The 14,168-nt window shown below is 35.1% G+C and overlaps 1 protein-coding gene across 4 annotated transcripts in view; it reads right to left on the reverse strand.

Annotated features, from left to right (window-relative positions):
- The window catches only part of Enox2 (ecto-NOX disulfide-thiol exchanger 2), a 288,838-nt gene that overhangs the window by 246,300 nt on the left and 28,370 nt on the right, over window positions 1-14,168 (reverse strand). The gene's annotated exons all lie outside the window — the stretch shown is intronic.

Consider the following 14,168-nt stretch of genomic DNA (forward strand, 5'->3'; position numbering starts at 1 on the left):
CCTGCAAAATCTGCCTTCTCCCTCAATTATATTTTTCTGAATGAATCCCCCAGTATTCCCCTTGCTCATTCTGCTTTAGTCACACTAGCTCCTTGAATAATCCAGCCATTCTCTCAACTGTACTTGTTGTTTGCACTGCTTGAATGCCCTTCCTCCAGATAGCCATTATCTTCCAAATTTCTCCAAATAATTGCTTTAATGTCCCTTCTCAATGAGGTTACCCCAAGCACCCTAGTTAAAAATCTCAACCTGTACCCCACCAATGCTCCCAATCCCTCTAAACTTATTTCTTTGGTATCACTATATCACTAAGACAAACACACACAATCATTTACACCTTCCCACTTAACAGTATACAAAATCACTTAAGCCTATGAGAAAGGGAGAGAGAGAGAGAGAGAGAGTAGTATTTGGTCTTTTCTATAATCTAAGCAACAGGGCAGAGATTTTTTGGTCTTTATACTCAGATGTATTTCTAGAAACCCCAAACAGTGCCTAGAACATAGTAAGCACACAATTATCTGATGAATAAAAAAATAAGTATGAAATAAATCCTATGAGAGGCGAGAAAATAGGGAGCAGCCACATTAGTTAAACCTGAGAGGAAAAGGAATTTGGGAACTGCCTATTTGAAAAGAATATCTAAGAGAGGGCCAATCACAGCTTTTCTCTTATTCTAATCAAATCCTGAGCTACAGAGTATATATAAAAGTGGCTTATGGCTGCAAAGCAATTATCTACATTTCATGGCAGGATACAAAAGAGTAAGCCTCCTACTGAACTGTATATATAGCACTTCCCTACTCCATAGCCTCCAAGCTCAGATACCTTGAAAACACACACACACACACACACACACACACACACACAATTTGGTATTGACTCTAATAAAGTTTGGGTTAAAATGAAGTTTCAGGATGATCTAGAAATTTTGAATATTTTCTTATTGCTCTTAAAACAAATAACCAAAACTTATACTTCAAATGCCTGATCTGAACATGGATAAAAGGGACCTGAAAGATCAACTAATCCAAACTCTTTCTTTTTCACTTATTATTTTCCTTTGTGAGAATAAAGTTGTCTGTATTCCAAATAAGGAATGACTATTTCAGAAGTGTATCTCTTTTGAAATGAATCTACACAAATACACTCCTTTTAATATTATACATATTTTCTCTTTCCTCAGTTTCAAATAGGCATCTCATTTTATGATTAATAAAGCACTTTTTTTCTGTTACCTTAATCCTTTCTCTCTGTAGAGAAGGACAGGGTTATATCTTTTATTTGGAGTAAATGGGATATGGTTTATGAATCTAAATGAATACCTATAATTTCTGGATTTAGAACAACCTAGACCTCACAAAATTAATTTAGTTAAAAATTGGATTTAAAGATCTGCTGCAAGACAGCATTGTTCTGCTTCCTACTAAATTACCATTCTATCATCAAAAATGTGTATTTTTATAATTTCAGTTATTAAACTAAAATGTAATATAAGAAAAGGTAATCAGAAGAAATATGAACTATGAGGAAGCCTATAATACCATTTCAAAAATTTAATTTCTTTCTGATTTAGTCTCTTTTCTATCTCTGTCTTTAAATATGTACTAAAAACAACATACATGGGCTATATTTAACTGCAATTTGTATCTTATTTCATATTAAATTACATTAATTGAATAATAGCATTGAAATTTAAATGAAGTTGTTGTTTATGTTGAATATATTTTGCTATTTGGGTGGTTGTATAATTGTAGTAGTAAATTGAAGATAAATTTTATCCATTCCCATTAATCTCTTTTTCTGATTTGGCTTTTCAGTTTCTTATCAGACTGTTTTAGTAAATACAAGATAACTTTTAAAACTATATATAAGGCTAGGGGTGTTGCTCAGTGGTAGAATACCTGCCTAGCATGTATGAGGGACTGGTTCAATCCTCAGCACCATAAAAGGAAAACAAAACAAAACAAAAATAGTCTATATGTATTTAAGTTTCAGGAATTTTTCTAAATTCTTTTGTAGAGGAAAAGCTAACTTTTCATACTTCAGGAAATAGGATATGTAACTGGTTTCACTACTACAACATTCAGTTCTGTGTTTTCCCTCCCTCTACAACTTCAGCTGTGTGTTTTGAAGGTAACATATGTATCAATAAATATGTGATAGGGTGCTTCTAAGATGGCCCTCAATGATCCCACCTCCTGGTATTAACAAACCTTCGTATGTGTTCAGATTTATTGATTTGTTTCAGTGTGATGAAATGTCATTCCTGAGATAAGTTACAAAATGACTCTGGCTTATGTCTTGGTCTGTTTCATTCTTCATTAGATTAGTGTCTCTGGGATTGCCACATGTGACAAGGGACTGAGATCTGCCAAGAAGCACATAAGTGAGCTTGAAAGTGGATCGCCCCATCCAGTCAATTCTTTAGACAAGACCACAGTCTTAGCTGACAGTTTAGCTGCAGTCTCATGAGAAATCTTGAGCCAGAGGCATCCAGCTAAAATATTTTAGATTCCTAACCTACAGAAACTGTGAGATAATTTTTACTGTTTTAACATGCTAACTTTTGAGACAATTTGGTACAGGGCAGTTGATAACTAATACAAAATTCTAGTTCAAAACATACTCATTGTCATATAATTCATTTATGAGGTAATCCATAAATATCAGATAACTTATCTCCTCTGATAAAAAATCACCTATTTTTCTCATATTCATAATGATTTATACCAAAACAGAAACAAACTGCTTTAACCATCAATTTGGACATAGGCTGTTCAACTCATTAATTCACTGGACTTCTGAAAGACTGACAACTAAAATATATAAGCCAATACCAAAATTAGTTCAAACTAAAATCAAATTTCTTAATGTATCTGATTAGAACTGTTTAAATTCTAAGGCAGATATTCATTTTTAATGCAGGATAATGTTTCCCAAGACACCACAAGCAAAAGAGTATATCCTACTCAGATGAAGAGCACATCCTAAAAAGACTGAAAGGTAAGACAACCAGCTGTGTTTTGGTCTGTAGAGTTATGCAAATAGACATAACATCATTTACCTTTCTCTGGTTGCCTCATATATGAGTCAGCAGGGCTAAATGATTCACCCTCAATCTTCACGTCCATCTTAATAACACTGTACTTGTTTCCAATAATAGTGCCTCCTAAGTAAATGGAATCAAAATATCTAGTCAAGGTTATATCTGAAGATGTTACTCATTAGTTATTTTTCTTAAATGTGTTTATATGGTCTACAGAAACTTTAGCACATTTATTTATTTATTTATTTATTCATCTCCTACTATGTGCCAGGTACAATTCTAGGCACATAGGAAACTTTATGGAGTTACATATAGAGATCACTTTAAGAGAGCTTTCAGGGAGCTTACATCATACGTTAAAACTTCTATTCTGTGTAGAATCTGATACAACTCATTCATATCTCCCTAAAACTGTCTTCCATTGGCTTCTTCAATATGATATCATTCTGTTCTCCTAATAGGATTTAATTGTTTCCTGAGCATTCCTCTCAGTCTCCTTCTATTAAATCCATAGCTGGGCCTGTGATATAGCTCAATGGTAGAGTGTCTAATTATGTGTGAGGCACTGGGTTCTATCCACAATATTTGGCCTCTGAGTCTTTACTCATGTTGGTCATCATTCTTGCTAAGCTTGGAAAACATCCTGTCCTTTCTGTTGTTTTACCAAATCCTACATATGCTCAAGTCACTCTTTCCAAAAAAAACCCTTTCCACTTTAGTCCACACTCTTCTTTTACTTAACTTTAGTGACTACTGTTTAGGTCTAATTATATTTTTCCATATTCTGGTTTTTCATTGTCTCAATTCCTTATAGAATCTCAGGCTATTTAACAGTAATACAAGTTTTACCATTTGTTTTACCCCAACACTTTTTTTCAATACTTACAAAAGCAGTTCAAAAATGTTTTTATATTAGCACCATTTCATACTTTTAAACTATTGAAGATCACCAAAAGCCTTTGTTTTTTGTAGGTTATTAATACTCTGTTAAAAATTGTAACTATGAACCTATCTCAAAATACAAATTTTAAAATATTTATTTACTCATTTAAAGTATAATAATAAGTCCAATATATGTTAATATAAATAATGTTTATGAACTTTATTTTCAAAAACAAAATAAAATTGGTAAGAATGACAGTATTGTGCAAATTTTCAAATATTTTCATAGAAGACAGTTTAATGGAAGACAGCTGGATTCTTTTTTTTTTAATTGCAGATGGACACAATACTGTTATTTATTTATTTTTATGTGGTGCTGAGGATTGAACCCAGTGCCTCACACATGCAAGACAAGCACTCTACCACTAAGCTACAACCCCAGCCCAAGACAGCTGGATTTTTATGTCTGCTTCTGCTTTCAATCTGATATAATAAGTTCTTTGATTGAAGTATATGAAGAAAATCCAGCCTCATGTAAATATGTAGTTGGAAAATGGAAGAATATCTGAATCATCTATTCAGATCATTGTGGCTATTCTTCTTTGATATTACACTAAAGTTTAACATTGGTAGTTTCTTTTAGTGCAATGAGGAATCTGAATCCATAATAATGAGTTTTCTAGGCTCTATTATATTAAAATCATTGGTCAGTCTTATACTTTAAATAGATTTATTCCCAGGCATGATTTCACATCATCATGCATTGATCATTTGACAAGTATTGGTTCACTAAGTTATACAGATCTTCCAAATGGTGACACATTTCATTATATAGTATTTTAAAAATAATACCACTTAATATTATCACTCTCATCAGAAAACTCTGTAACAACTAGGGAGCTTTCAAGCTCATGGTGGCAGATAAAAGAGTCCCAAAATTCTAATTTGTACATGAAAGCTCATATTTATCATGGCGAAAAATACTGTCTGTTGTTTAACTTAAAATGACAGGCTCACTTTATTTTTGAGATAATGGCTGCCAAATACTCAGTGACACAGAAAAAAACTTTGTTTGTCAGTTATTCTTTAGAGTAAAAATTTGGAGGTCTATGTAAAAAGCTGCTAGTTTGGTTTGCAACTCAATCATGTAAGTGCTTTACTTTGAGACACCATCATACCTCAGTATGCATTAGAAATGCTTTATGTATACTTCCCATTTTGATGCACAGAATATAAAACTATAACAAGGGTCAAAACTTAATAAGATCAATATTTACTGTCTTATGAAGAACATTTCTAAGTGAAAATGACTGTTTTCTTAAGTGAGAGTGTGTGGTGATAAAGAATATAATCATTAACTAGTATACTACCTTGATTTCTGCCAAGGTATCAGCAGAATTTTATCCATGATTGCTTTTGCACCGCTAGTGAAATATCAACTCAGTGAAAAAGGCAAATAACATCTTAGAATTACTGTGAAATTGTTTTGACCTCCTAGACTCCCTGGAAGACTCTTAGGGAGCCCCAAGGACCTATATGTTGAGAACCACTAATATACACTATATTTGAAAGTCTTTCTTCCTTTAGCATTACTTCTGGGCATATTACTGGTTTCTCATTGAGCTCAAACTTCTTCATTCAGCATTGTAATTATATTCTGAATGGTATCATCACATAAATGATTTTAGCTACCACCTATCAACTAATGAATCCCCCAATCTATATCTCTAATGCAGATCTACATTTCTGACTGATATCTTAGAGGTATCTCCAATTTAACATATTCTAAACATAATACATCTTTGCTCCCAAATATGTTCATATTCTTGAGTTCCCAGTCTAGGCTGTTGGCACATCTGTTGGTCTGGTTATCCAATCTAGAAATCTAAGGGTCATCCTTAACTCTTCTCCATCACTCACAAAAAGGCCAACCAGGCAACATCAATTTGGAGTGTAATACAGGAGGGAGGTGCAGAGTCAAGTCAAACTGGAGAATGCATGCTCCATCTAAGGGTGTTCAAATTTAAACACTGTGTGGATCAAATAAAACACACTTGTTGGTTGCCAGTCTGTGATATCTGATAACTACGAATTTCTTGAATTTGTACCTGTCTTTCTATTTCTACTGTCATTCTACTAATTTAGGTTCTCTATCATCATTTACATGAACTATTGTGAGTAGCCTTATAACTGATATTTCTGGCTCTACTTTTCACAAATTTTTCTCCCTTCCCTCCCCATCCAGATTTATCTTTCAGAAAGCAGAGTGGTCTTTCTAAAATGCAAGTCTGGTCACACATTTGAAATTCCAACATAAAGCTTCATAGAGATCCCAACCACCTATAAGAAAAAAAAAACACACATTCCTTAGCACAGTGTAAATCTATATTCAGGTTCCTCATACACAAATATTACTTTAACTTAACATTTCTCACTTTTCTAGCCACATACCAAACCATAGCTATCAAAATCATAATAAAAGCTAAAACATATTAATTAGTTCTCATGTTTCAGACACTGTTCTAAATTGCATATATTAACTCATTTGATCTTCATAACCATAGAAGATAGGTATCATTACTAAGTCAATTTATAGACAAGGAAACTGAGACACAAAGTTAAATTGATTCTTTAGGAGTTCATCAAGTTTTTCATGTTGTTTCAGATTCTGTGTCTTTGCATACACTGTTCCCTCTGACTGAAATTTTTTGTTCTCTTTCCTAATGAATTTATACCATCCTTCAAGACTCAGGTCAAATATCATCTCTTCTCTGGTTATCACTTTCCCCAGGTAAAGCTAGGGATTCCTTCCCATCTTTGGAGCACAAAGTGTATATAATTACTTACCAGAAATAAACAACTACCTTACACCTAGTACAGCAGAACAGTGGCTTACCAGTAGCAAGTAAGCATTGCTATAAGCAATATACTACATGAAGAGCTACAAGTTACATTTTTACGAAAGAACCAGAGGACAAAGTAAGGCTGGTCTTATACCTGCTCTTCCTTTCCAACCCCACTCTGCTAAAATCATTACCACAAACCCATGGCAGACAGCCCTTTAGAAGTGATCTGAGCAGAAGTCTTAACTTCCACATGCATGGCAGCCCCTACCTGAGGCTTTAAAATGACTCAAACCTACTTCATAGTCCCCCAATAAGATGATGTCTGTTTGGATAATTGGAACTGTGAAAGTCAATAAGAAAAGTTTAAAAACAGTTATGACAAGCCACTCTGAAATGAAGAAGAGACTGTAAGTCACTGATTACTATGATTTTTACAGAGAAAGCTATATAGTCTTTCCTAAATTGAGCATTAAGGTATAAAAGCTCCTTATTCTCTAACACATTTAAAGTTTGAACACATATAATCCAGCATCTTCCACTAGGCAGGGATTTAATGAACATTTTGTGAGAACATCTGTTTGTTATTTATCTTTGTCTCATTTTACACATCAGCAAATCCCTTTTTACCACCAGAACAGAATAAAAATCACCATTTCATTATACAGTGTTCATAATTTTAAACTTCATATGGGGGGGAAGAGAAGCCATCGTCAGCACTGTACTCTATCTGACGTTATAAGGAAGAAGTACAGGGTGACAAAGTGCAGAGGGGAAATGATTAAATATATAAATCCCTTTAACACACACTCTGCCAATGGCTAGTGTGTTTTATTGTTCCCGTAACCACTAAAAATTAAAAGCAGCTCTATCTTTCTAGAAGGGCATTCTTACTATGCTCTCTTGAGACTATGTCAAAACAAAAATAAAGATGGCTATATCTAAATGAACTTTTTTATCTCTGCTATATTCCACAGAGAGAATTTTAACAACAACAACAACAACAACAAAACTATTGGGCTTCTAGAGCTTTGAAATCTGAGAGACAAGAAAGAGAGAGTACTGCTATATTTTTTCAATGCTCCTATTGCATGAAGCTACCAGATGGCATTTCTATATGTTCCTGGTAGTCATTATGAGGAGGTGCCAGCAACAAGACCACCAGAAATGGCCAATACCATGGAGTAAGGCTAGCACAAATCAGAGAAGGAATGCTGCCAACTTGGGCAGAGTGACTAAATCCATTTCTGTAAATACATCTGTCATAGCATCCACTTGCAAATGCTGTATGTTTTAAGACAGAGAACAACAGTGAATAAGATCCCAATTACAATAGTAGTTATTGTTGATTTATCCCTAGATGCAAATATATTGTTCTATATGCCATGAAGAATACTAAAGTAGGGAATAAGAAAGGCACCATTCTTGCCTTCAAGAACATCTAATCATTACCTCCCAGCATTAATTTATAGTACACATTCATCACTAGTCTTGTATAAGGGGAACAGGTTTAGCACCTATAAACTCACTAACAAATAGGGGGATATAGAATACCCAATAGAACACTGGATTAGGTGGTTTAAACAATAAATGCTATCGCAGTCCAGAGAATGTGGAAATAATGTGGGCTATCAGAATAAGGAAGACAACCTCTGATGTATAGGATTTGAGTTGCCTAAGTTGGACAGGATTTGGAAAGTTGAAGAAGGAAGATGAAGAATCAAATTAATCTGTATCATGTGCCTTTATGCTATCCAAACACTTGAGTTCTTTACCACAAAAGTGTGTCTCTTCCCATAATAACATCAAACAAGTAAAGGAGGAGATAAGGAGATGTGCACACCTCCCTTATGCCTTCCCTTCTACACCACTCAGGAAGAGAAACCTCATATAGGAATTGATCTGGATGTTTAAGTAATTGGTGGTAAAATAAGATGGAGGCTTAAACTCCCCATGAGACATTTGTATCTCAAAAACGGATCAACCAATACAGAATCTCTAATTAGTATAATTATGTGGAAGCTATAATTATTTTTTAAACTGAGGGAGGCCTCTCAGACCATTTCTTTTCTTTTCTTTATCTGTTTCAGACAATAGTGTTCCCTAACCATATAATCTACTAAAGCTTATGAAATACAGGATTACATGCCCTTTCCTCGTATTTGAACTTCTTTACCTCATTTAGATCCTCACAATTGATGGATATTGCAAATCTTAAACACTGGAAACCATCTGAGAAGTTGTCCTAAGAAAGTTTCTATTTTCTTTAGCATTGTTTATGGGTTGTTTATTTTGTAAAACAAAAGCATTTATTAAGATACAGGAAATCGGTGCTGAGGTTGTGGCTCAATAGTAGAGTGCTTGCTTAGCACTTGTGAGACAAGGTTCAATCCTCAGCACCACATAAAAAATAAATAAAAAATAAAGGTGTTGTGTCCATCCATAACTAAGAAAAAATTTTTAAAGATACAGGAAGTCATTGAAGGTTGGTAAAAATTAAAATTCCTATGGATGATATAGTAGACATTTTTATTTATCTTGGTGATTTTCAACCAGACTGGTATTATACTCACTGAAGATCATATCAGAATCTTTAAGAAATCTTTTTCAAACAAGGTCTCCTTAACCTCTGATATGCTCATATTTCTCCAAGGTGGCATATTCCCTTTTACTTGATTTTAGTATCAATCTAGACTTAATACTTACAAACTTTAACCCATCTCTGAATGGTACATTATCATGCTAATGGGAGCAATGAAGGAAGAAAAGAAAGGAAAGAAGGCAAGTAGAATTTTTAAAGAGAGAGGCAATTATACAACATCAGCTATATGATCAAGCTTTAAAAGTCTGATTGAATGTTTTTCTTTCTAAAGGACTGTTTTTCTATTCTTCGTATTTTGACTAACAAGTATGAGATGTTTGTCAGCATGTGGCAAACACTCTTTTCCATCTGTAAATCAGAAACATGTGACCTGGCACTGAGGTATGAAGGGTGAAGGAATTAAAAAGGTTCTGTAGAACAACTGACTCCTTGATTGCGAAGGGTGGGGAAAAAGGGCAAAGGCCAATAAATCAGCAACTCAAGGTTGGCAGCACAGTCTATCACAACAGTGCAGTGGGTGGTGGGCAGAGTAAAGATCACGTGGAGGAGCAGCTTAACAACCCAGGAACAAATGCAGAAACTAATGTCAAACAAGGGAACAAAGCACAGAGAAAAGAAAGTAGAAAAATAAAAGATAAAGCACATTTTATGTAGGCAGACTAAATTCATGTGTAACTCTGAAATCTCAATAAGCTCAGCTGAAAGGATAAAATATCACAAGGTTTGTTTGTAACACTTGTTTCCATTATAAAAATTAGCACTGTTAGGGTTCAAAAGCAAAATCAAAAGACATGGAAACAACATATACACATTATAATTGTGCACATACATGCATATGTACATATCTGTGCTCAAGACCTAAAACAGAAATGCATACACACACATGTGCATGTGTGCACATGTGAATGCATACTTATTCCAGGATAGGAATGAGTAAAAGGAAATCAACTCTGACTTAACTAATTTTATCTTTCAACCTTGTTCTTGGTTTCTCTACTTAGGCATAATCCCAACAAAATATGACAGGTGTGTGGGTTACATGAAATGAGTACATTATTTTGGTTGTCCTTTAATACATATTTACACCATGGGGATTTGGGCTACTTAGGAAACAAAAAAGTGGTTGTAAAAGGTATAGGCTTTAGTTCTGAAGTGGTTTTACTGTTAACTAAGGTTATAGGAAAACTGTACAGAATGATCCCTCATGAAATCCCATGTGTGAAGCTTTTTAAAAATTAGTCTATATAGATTCATTGCAAGCCATTTCAAAACCCAAGCTTTTTCTTGCATTAATTGACACTTTCATTCTAAAATTCATATACAAGTGCTGAGACCCAGGATAACCAAAACAATCTTGACAAAGAAGTTGAAGGATTCTTATTTCCTAATTTCAAAAATTACCATAAAGCTACAATAATCAAAACAGTGTGGTACTGGCATTAGGTGAGGCATATAAATCAGTGGAAAGTAACTGAGTGCTACATATAAAAATTTAGTGGAGTTCAAGCAAAATTGTGGCTGAGTAAGATCCTCCAGTGACCTTTCCTCACAGAAACAAATTATCTGTGCAAGAGGTAAGGAAATCAGGTGAGTGACCATAGTGCCTACATTTTGTATAACATAATGAAAAGATGCACTGAAGAAGGCAGGAAAGAAAATTGCCCATGTCATCCCTGTCCCAACTCTAAGCAGCACAGTGCAAGGAGAGATGCCTCCCACGTTGGGGAAGGAGAAAGAATTAAGCCCAATACCAGGACTGCCACAGTGAAACCCAGTGCTCGGCACAGACCCACAACCCCTACCACGAGATCCCTACCTGTGGACTGAGTCTCTGAAACTGCATCAGGCCAGGTAGAAAACTGCATCAGGTCATCACCACCCCACTTCCAACCTTGAATAACAGAGAAAGGAGCAGGACTCCATTCACTGGGGAGCAGGGCACCAAAGCTAGCTTAGGGCTTTGTCTCAGAGCCCAATGGCAGGTCTGCCATGGTGAAACCAAGTGTCCAGTAGAAACTGAAGGCCCCCTATCCAGGCCAGAGCTCACAGATGGAGCCTCCAGACCAGCTTTGGCATCAAAGACATGTGTTGCAGGGGAACAGACCCAAGTTTCAGGTAATTCAGTTCCAGGCTTGGAGTGGGTTTAGTGAATACCAGCCCTCCTACCAATACTATATAGGCACCTGTGGCTTTGAGACTCATTTTACCACCAGCCTTGGTGGCCAAGGTACTGTCTCTACCACCCATTCCTAATCTTGGGTAACAGAGCTATCATCAGGCCAATGGTCACAGATGGGGCTCTAGAATTGCCTCAGAACAAGACAGACACCTGTGCCTCAATGGAATAGACTCAGATTTCAGGCTATATCACTGCCATGTATACAATGGGACTCAGAATACCCCTGAGATTTTTTTAAGACCTTGAAGCTATGTGACTCAGGCATGGCCCAGCTTAGCATGAACACAAGTGACCACAGGACTGCCTTCACTGACATTACCCCAACCTCAGGCAGCAAGTGTGGTGCAAGACCCCATTCACTGTGGATATGATAGGGTAGTAAAAACAAAACTTTGCCTTGCATCTTAGAGCTTGGCTGGTGACATCTAACATCAATCAGATCCTCATGGTCCCCATCTTCAGGCCAGCATATGGAAGAAGCCTCTGGAATAGTTCCAGTAACCAGAGGAAGACACCTGGCCCCAGTTTATTGGGCTTTTATTCCAGTTAGTTATCACCTAAGGCAGATAGTAGTAGGCTTAGGTAATGAGCCTACCTCACCAAAAGGAAGCCCATAGAAGTGTGGACCTTGGTTCTAGCATACTATTGTGCCGGTCTTGGTGGGCCATGGGCTCAGGGTATGACATAGTTTGGCCATAGGTGTGATGTAGAAGCCTAGAGATGGTCTATGCAGGGTGACTCTGCCTAGAGTCAGGCAGAATTCTGTAGTTTCTGACTTCAAGCCAGAATTCTGGACTCAATGTAAAAGATACAGAGAAGATTATCAAGGCTGCAAAAGAAAAGAAACAATTAACAAATAGAGGTGTCCTAATTTACTTGACGGGTGACTTCTCAGCAGAAATCTTACAGTCCAGGAGAGAGTAACATGAGATTTTCATAGTATTGAATGAATGAAACCATTAACCAAAAATTTTGTGCCCAACAAAGCTATCCTTTAGAAATGAAGGAGGGATAGTCTTTCCAAGACAAACAAATGCTGAGATAATATATTTCTACCAGAACTGTTCTACAAGAAATGCTAAAGGAAGTTCTTCAAATTGAAATAGAGACATTAATGAGTTAGCAGAAAACATTGGAAGGTATAAAACTTACTGGTAACAGTAATTATACAAACAAATTCAGAATGCTGTAATGTTGTTAACATAGTAAATAAATCATTCATATCTTTAGTATGACTAAAAATAACTTCAAAATAATAACTATATTAATAAAGTAAGCAATAGGCAATACAGAAAGATACAAAATGGAATATCAAAAATTCAAAATGTGGGGTGGAATAGAACATAACTGAAGAATTTTCTTATGAGTGTATTTTCTCTTGTTTTTTTGTCCATTTGTTTCTGTTCTTATGATTATGTTAAGCTGTTATCATTTCAAAATAGCTTGTTACAATCAAAAGATATTTTTGTAAGCCTCATGATAATCATAATACAGAAATATATCATAGACAAACCAAAAATGATAAGCAATGAATCAAAACATACTGGAGAAATTCACTTATCTACCAAGGAAGACTATACGAGAGAAAGAAAGAAAGAACAACAAAACTAGAAAACAAGTTACATAATGACTGAAGTAAGACCTTACCTATCAATAATTACCTTGAATATAAATGGATTAATTTCTCCCATTAAAAGAATAAGTGCATGGATGATAAAAAGACCCAACTATATGTTGTTTATAAGAAACTTATTTTACCTCTAAGGACACACATAGACTGAAAGTGAAGGGATGGAATATGATATTCCATGCAAATAGAAGCCGAAAGAAAGTAGGAATAGCTATACTAATATTAGAAAAAAAATAGACTTTAAATCAAAAGCAGTAAAAACAGACAAGTACTGCCATTATATAATCATATAGGAGTCAATTCAGCAGAAGGAAAACAATTCTAAGTACATATGCACCCAATATCAGAGGACCCAAATATATAAAGCAAGTATTAATAGACCTAAAGGAAGAGAGAATCTCAAATATGACTTTGGGACTTTAACACCTCACTTTTACCAATGAACAGATCATTCAGGCAGAAAATCAACAAGGAAACATTGAGTTAAATAACACCCTAGATTGAATGGACCTAACAGATCTTTATAGAACATTTCATTCAACAGCTACCAAATGAACAGTTCTTCTCATCAGCACATAGAACATTTTATGAGGTATATCACATGATTGGCCACAAAACAAATCTCAACATTTTTTTAAAAAAATAAAATCATGATGACTATCTTTTCTGACCACGATATAATAAAGCCAGGAAAAAACTAAAAATTGACAGGAAAAAACTAAAAATTCAATAGCAAAGAGACCTTCAAATAACCTGATTAAACACGGACAATAGACCTGAATAGATATTTCTCACAAGAAGGCATACAAATGGCCAACAAGTACATGAAAAAAAAATGTTCAACATCACTAATCATCAGGGGAATCCAAATCCAAATCACAATGAAATATCACCTCACTCTTAGTAAGAAATGCTAATATCAAAAAGACTAAAGACAACAAGTGCTGGCAAATATGTCGAGAAAAGGGAACACTTTGCACACT

This window comes from Marmota flaviventris, chromosome X, assembly GCF_047511675.1.
Source record: "Marmota flaviventris isolate mMarFla1 chromosome X, mMarFla1.hap1, whole genome shotgun sequence".
NCBI classification, from domain to species: Eukaryota; Metazoa; Chordata; class Mammalia; order Rodentia; family Sciuridae; genus Marmota; species Marmota flaviventris.